Source organism: Triticum aestivum, chromosome 4B, assembly GCF_018294505.1.
Source record: "Triticum aestivum cultivar Chinese Spring chromosome 4B, IWGSC CS RefSeq v2.1, whole genome shotgun sequence".
NCBI lineage: Eukaryota > Viridiplantae > Streptophyta > Magnoliopsida > Poales > Poaceae > Triticum > Triticum aestivum.
In genome coordinates this window covers 663,828,848-663,835,901 of record NC_057804.1, presented here as the reverse complement: position 1 = coordinate 663,835,901, position 7,054 = coordinate 663,828,848, and positions in this window count along the sequence as shown.

Below are 7,054 nucleotides of genomic sequence, written 5' to 3'. Positions count from 1 at the left end.
CAATCCAAAAATAGCACACAAATAAAATGCAAATAAACTTCATAGGTACTCCCTCTGTCCGAAATATAAGAACGTTTTTAACACTATATTAGTGTCAAAAACGTTCTTATATTATGGGACGAAGGGAGTAGATAGCAAGGACCAAGATCGGCACCACAAGATCCATGCACCAGCAAGTTCATACATAAATACAAAATAAAACAAAAGAAACCTAGCTTCCCAGGCCTAGGTTGCGCCGACGGCCGCCGCCGGCCGCCACACGCGCTCCCCTAGTCGATCTCGACTTGGTTCACCTGGAACGCACGCTCTGAGGGAAAGTCCGCCAGAAGAGGCAGCGTACGCAGGGCCTTGGGGCAGGGCATGCCGTTGTCGAGGACGGGCTCGGCCTCCGCTTCCTCCTCGCGGCCCCGTGCGCGTGCATGTCGGGGACGGGCTCGGCCTCCTCCTCCACCCCACCGCGGAGGTGTGGGACCGTCGTCATCGACGGTGACGGGCTCGGGATGTGTTGTAGCCCTTCCCCCATCGCGGCGGCGGCGATTCTCCCGACGACGAGGCGGGGGAGATGCATCACGGATGCGCTTGCCAAGAGGGACGGGGCTGCGCGATCAGGAGAGCATCCACACCGTCGGCAGGTGCACATCCGGCCACGGCACTACCTTCTTCGCAACCCAGAGCGTGCGCGCGAGCTCGGTGCGCATGTTCACCCAATTGCGCGGCTTGGAGCGGTGCTTCCTCTTCTTTGAGGAGCTGGCATCGCCGTCCTGCTGGTGGGAGTGGTCCAGCACTGGGCGGGCAGGCTCGCCATGGATGGGGAATGAAGTGGAGGGGAGTGCGGCAGTGAGCGGGACGCCAGGCCCTTTTAACGGTGTTGTAGTAAGGCGGAGCGCCACTGGGCCATTACTCCGGCGCCCGGGAGCGGTGCCGTCATGCGTCACTGACAACTGCGGCCGTCCCAGTGAGCAGACACGTCAACCCGCCAGTGAGCGGCCACGTTGATTGATTTCGCTGACCGAGGCGTTGGGAGGCTGCCAAGCTGGCCCGTGGGGAGGCGAGACACCCCGTACGATGTGGCCACACTGTCACGCGTTACCGGCACCCCCAGCCCAGCCCCTGGTTGCCGGGCCTGGCTTCGGGCTGCCGGACAGTTTGGAGGGAGGCCCAAACTGCCGGCGGCAGTTGGGGCGTGCCGATGTGGGCCAGATTTTGGCCGCAACCCCCAAACCTGTTGGGGGCCGGGTTGGGGGCTACCATTGGAGGTGCTCTTACTACTCAAACTCACAATGGTGTTTAAATTAATATTTTGATACCATGCAAACTAATTATTAATAAGCAATCATTTATAAGGACATATGATGGCAAACAAACTAACTATTAACTAATTATAAGTGTTCGGATTTAAGACTCTAGATGTTGGTATCGTACATCATGATCAACATCTATGATTTTAATCATGAAACAATTTATCATTTCTAAATAGTCCACTAGTAGAAAAGGGGCCTATTGACCCGGTTGGTTAAGGCCTTTAGTCCCGGTTCATGAACCGGGACTAAAGGGTCGGTACTAATACCCTGGCCCTTTAGTCCCGGTTCAATCCAGAACCGAGACTGATGGGCCTCCACATGGCCTGTGCGCTGAGCCCAGGCAGGAGGGCCTTTGGTCCCGGTTGGTGGCATCAACCGGGACCAATAGGCATCCACGCGTCAGCATTTCTGTGGATGGGGTTTTTGTTTTTTTTGAAAGGGGAGGGGGTTTGGGAGTTTTGGGGGGTTAATTTAGGTGTTTCATATATTGTGTTAGCTAGCTAATTAATAGAGAGAAGTGTCCTCATCTCTTTTGTCCGTGCTTGGTCGACGCTACGCACTATACATACATATAGAGAGGACTAGCTAGACACGCTAGCTAGCTAGTAAGCAAACGAAGCAAACAGAAGATCGTCATGAACATATATGCATACAGAGGGAAGTGATATCGACCACCTCTCCTTCTCCGAGAGATTGGTCGAACAATAAGTTCTCGTATATCTATCCGACACTACCGGCTACATATATACAATAATTATCTTTTACAAAAATAATCTCCTAACATACGGACGGGTGGTCCACATAGTATTCTCCGTCTTCAGCGATCACGTGGTCAAGAAAGAATGCCGCCAATTCCTCTTGAATTGCTCGCAGGCGATCTGGTGCTAGTAGTTCATCCCGCATCCGAAACATCTAATTTTAAGAAGGGGGTCAATACATATATATATGAATGAATGAAACTCAACACAAATGATGGTAATAAAATAAAATTGTGAATATTGTTATTTACGCACTTCATATTGTTTGTCAGAGTAGCCCCGCTCACACGTCGTGTGGCGGATGGACTCGCAAATGTAGTATCCACAGAAATCATTCCCTTGTTCCTGCCACAACCACTTTACAAGAAATAGAGGTCAATCAAAATGATAATTAGCAAGCATGTTAAATGGTATTGATGAAACTAGCGCTTGAATCACTAGGAGATGCGTGGAATATGCTACTATAGTACTTACTTTCGGGTGTCTAAATTGTAGGTTCTTCGGCGGTCCCGGAGCTTTTTTGGTGAATTTTCTCCAAACCTTGCCATACAAAGAAAACAATTACTTGATATCATAAATGAACAAAGTTGCTGATATGGTGGATAATGATCGATTTAACTTACTTCTCGAGCATTTCAGTCATGTCCGCATACTCCTTGGCATCTTTTCGTTTGGAGCCTAAGACAGTTACTACTCTCTGCTCAAGCTTAATCTATAGGAGAATATAGTGGTACCTGCGCACGCATGCATAACTCATCAATATTACATTACTATAACCTGGACTAATAAGGGAAACCGAATATGCCACAAGACAGTAACACTCACTTGAAGTTGTAAGGAAAGAGTATTATATCCTTGTGTTCATTTATTACGAATGATTGTAGCAAGTTGGCCTCGGTATTTTCGGCATGAAATTCAACCTCAGTTGCATCTATGAGATATGGGTTAATGAACCCAATGGAACCCACTTGTCTTTTCTTCAATTCGGCGATGTTCAATCTGCATAATATAGTGAGGATAATTATAAATACATGCAATGAAAGAGCTGAGTTATATAGAGAGACTTAATGACAGAAGTAGTAATACTTACAGACAGTAGCAGGTGAATGTTGCTTTATCGAGGGCCAATTGATTGAAAAACTGATAGAACTCCTCAAATGGAATAGGCAATAGTTCAATTCCAGCGAGGTCATGCTCCTTTTTAACTCTCACATACAAAGTACTCATCCCCTCAGACTCTCTGCAGGTCTTCATGTACCAATAATGCAATCTTCGCATCATCGTTCATAGAGAGCTTTCATCTTTGACGAGAGGCTTCCCGTACTCGTACCTTTGTATCTGCACCTCCAAGAAATCATAATGTACATCGTCGGGCAGGTAATCTTCAGGATTGCCATAACCGGGCACCATCCTCGGATCGACGATGTCGCTAGCAGGCACCTTGAGCGGGGGGCACGATTGCTTCGCTTGTTCGCCGAGCTGGGCAATTTGTTTCCCAGCTCATCGTTCTTTCATTCTTTGATCACTTTTAGTACTTCCCGACCTCTCCGCTTCGGCAAATGCCTTTCCAATAATGCACTCATAGTTGCCTTTCGGCGGAGACTTGGGTGGTTTTGTCAGGGCAGCCAGAGTGCGCTTCGCTTTCACCGGATCTACCTTCTCCTCCGGAGGTGGATGTCTCTTTGCTTTCAACCCTTCAAACCAGTCATGCACTTCGGTCTACGCGATCTTCGCGTTTTCCTCGTCGGTCCTCTCGTACGGTAACTTCTCTGGATTCTTCAGAGAAGGACCGAATATGTATCTCCTCCCGCCTTTGGCTGTACTACTAGACGCCGGCAGAGCAGACGGAGCGGATGTCTTCTTTCCTTTCTTACGAGGCGGAGGAGAAGGACTACGACGCGTCGGAGCAGCCGGAGCGGCAACGGGTCTCTTCCGCCCTTGCTGACAAGGCGGAGAAGGAGGAGGCTGGCTGCTCGGGCGTGCCGGTGCAGGCGGAGAAAGAGGCGGAGTGCCTCCACGCGCCGGAGAAGGAGCCGGCCGATTGCCCTGATCGTCACTCGCCGGAGGAGGAGGCGGTGGAGGAGGCAGAGTGCCCTGACTCGCCGGAGGAGGAGGAGGAGGAGGCGGAGGCGTCCAGTTCGGAAGGTTGATGAGATCCTTCCGCCATAGGCATGGAGTCTTTAGAGCATAACCCAGCCAATACTCCCCTTCACCGGTAGGGTGGTCAAGCCGGAGGTCCTCAAATCCCTCCGTTATTTCATCCACCATTACCTTAGCATATCCTTCTGAAATCGGCCGGCAGTGAAAAGTTGAGTCCAGTTTAGTAGGATAAACAGAGCCAACAGCCGCCTTGACCTTCAAATTGCTCCATTGCGCCATAAGGTGGCAATTTTGAGACTCCGTGATAGCATCCACGGGATAGCTGGCAGGATCCGTCAAGGCATGCTCTGGCAGAAGCAGCTCGGTGGAAGCCACGCTGCTTCTCCGCTGAGATGGCGGGGTAGCTTCGAGGGAAGCTTCGGCAGGTCGTTTGCTGCGATCTGCTGCTTCTGTTCCTCTTCTCGTTCCTCTAGCCCCATTACCCTTTCGTGCAGCGCCTGCATTTGGCTCTGCTCCAGTTTCTTCCTCCTCTCATGGGTTTTGTAACCCCCTGCGTCCAGAAATCCAGCCTTCCACGAAAGGGAGCCTAGCGTGCCTCGTGTCCGTCCAGGGTGCTCAGGATTCCCGAGGGCCATTGTGAGCTCGTCCTTCTCCCTGTCTGGAACGAACCCCCCTTGTTGCGCTGCTTCGATATATTGCTTTAGCCTCTTGACTGGTATGTCCAATTGCTTGTCCGTCCAAATGCACTTTCCTGATACAGGGTCCAAGGTTCCGCCAGCCCCGAAGAACCAAGTCCGGCAATGGTCTGGCCAGTTCATTGTCTCTGGTTCGATCCCTTTATCAAGGAGATCATTCTCAGCCTTGGCCCACTTATGTCGGGCTATGAGGTAGCCACCTGACCCCGTGCGATGGTGAAGCTTCTTCTTCGCAGCATTTTGCTTGTTTGTCGCTGACATCTTTTTACTCTTTTCCGATGTCCTGTGGGCCACAAATGCATGCCAGTCATCTATGATCTTCTCATATTTGCCCTTGAATTCTGGTCTCTCTTTTTTATCGACAAACTTATTCAGGTCTTTCTTCCAATGCCTGAATAGGCCTGCCATCTTCTTAAGAGCAAAAGACTTGATTAATGGCTCTATAACTGGCTTCTCCGGATCATTTTTCTGCAGATCATTGACATAAGACACCTCAGGGTCTTCGTTCTTAGGCTTATACCATTGTTGGATGCTGATCGGGATCTTGTCCCTAACCAGAACACCGCACTGAGCAACAAATGCCTTCTTTGTCCGGATGGGTTCAATCGGTTGGCCATCGCGCACGATTTCTATGATCTCAAACCTTTCATCCGAGCTCAACTTTTTCTTCGGACCTCGTCTCCTTACCGAAGTTGTGCTCGATCCGGAGGGCTAGAAAAAGGAAGAAAGACGAGAGTTAATTAATATGTGTACATACCAAAACAATGAATGCATCAATTAGCTAGTCAGCACAGGCTTAACTAATATATATACCTGGCCAGACTCAGTTCGGTGATCACCGGAGCAGTCCTCACGGTCTACTTCTTCACCCTCTCCTTCTTCCACCGACATTGGGTCATCGGAGCCATCATAAGCATAGCCAACTGCTTCTTCAACCTCTCCTTCCAGACCATCGGTGTCGTTGAGAAACATCATCGAGTTGACGGCATCACTTCCTTCTGCGATTATGTGCCTCAACAACGCTTCTTGTGCTTTGTCTCGGGGCGGGGTGTCCATAGTTTCTACAAATATTTACAACATGGCAATTATTATTCAAACATGACAGATATGGATATATTAGTGGCAAACGTAGAACTAGCTAGCAAATCACAATAAGGAATCATATTAATTAGTGGCCTCGACGCTGCTTCTCTAGGGTTTCAGGTGGCCTCGACAACGCTTCAAGTGTTAGGGGATTGCCTCGAGAACGCTTCAAGGAGGGGGTAATATCGACTCCCCCCCCCACGTGTTGAAGCTATCAGGAGGGGGTATATGGACAACAACAACGACGCCACTACATCTATGTCCCACAAGTGACGTGGGCATCGACGCCCGCGTCACTTGTGGGACGTGGATGTAGTGTCCGACACCGACGGCCACATGTATCTCACACCGATGATACTCGCTATTTAATTAGGGTTTCCTCTACCGCTCGGCGACCCTCGACGACCCTCGTTCCCAATAAAAAAAAGAGGAAGAAGAAGAAAAAAAAAGAGGAGAGGAAAGAATAGAGGAGAAGAACTCCTCTATTCTTTCTTTTCCTCTTTTTTTTCTTCTTCCTCTTCTTTTTTTTATCAAGGGGTCGAGGATCGCTGAGGGGTCGAGGGTCAAGGGGTCGACGTTCGCCGAGCGGTCGAGGGTCAAGGGGTCGAGGATCGCCGAGGGGTCGGGAGGTTGCATAGTGTCAAAGGATTCAACAAAACCATGTCTTCATCATTAGGCGAAAGTAACAGGTGCATGATGCTACGAAGCTCTCCAAAGTTATTTTGGAACGGAGTCCCAGATAGGATAATTCGCTTTTTGGTACAAAGTTCAGCAAGAACCTTCTGAATATCTTTATTTGTAAGGCCTTTGCTGAAATTCGTACAAAATGGCAAATTATCCTATCCGGGACTCCATTCCGGAATAACTTTGGAGGACTTCGTACCATCATGCCCTGGTTACTTCCGGCTAATGATGAAGCCATAGATTTCTTCAATACTTTGACACTAGGAAACCTCTCTCGACCCCTCGAACCCTCGACGACCCTGGAACCCTCGACCCCTAGACGACCCTGGAACCCTCGACCCTCGATGCCTCGACCCCTCGAACCCTCGACCCTGAAACCCTCGACCCTTGACCCCTTAACGACCCTCGACCCTCTACCCTAGTTCCCGACCCT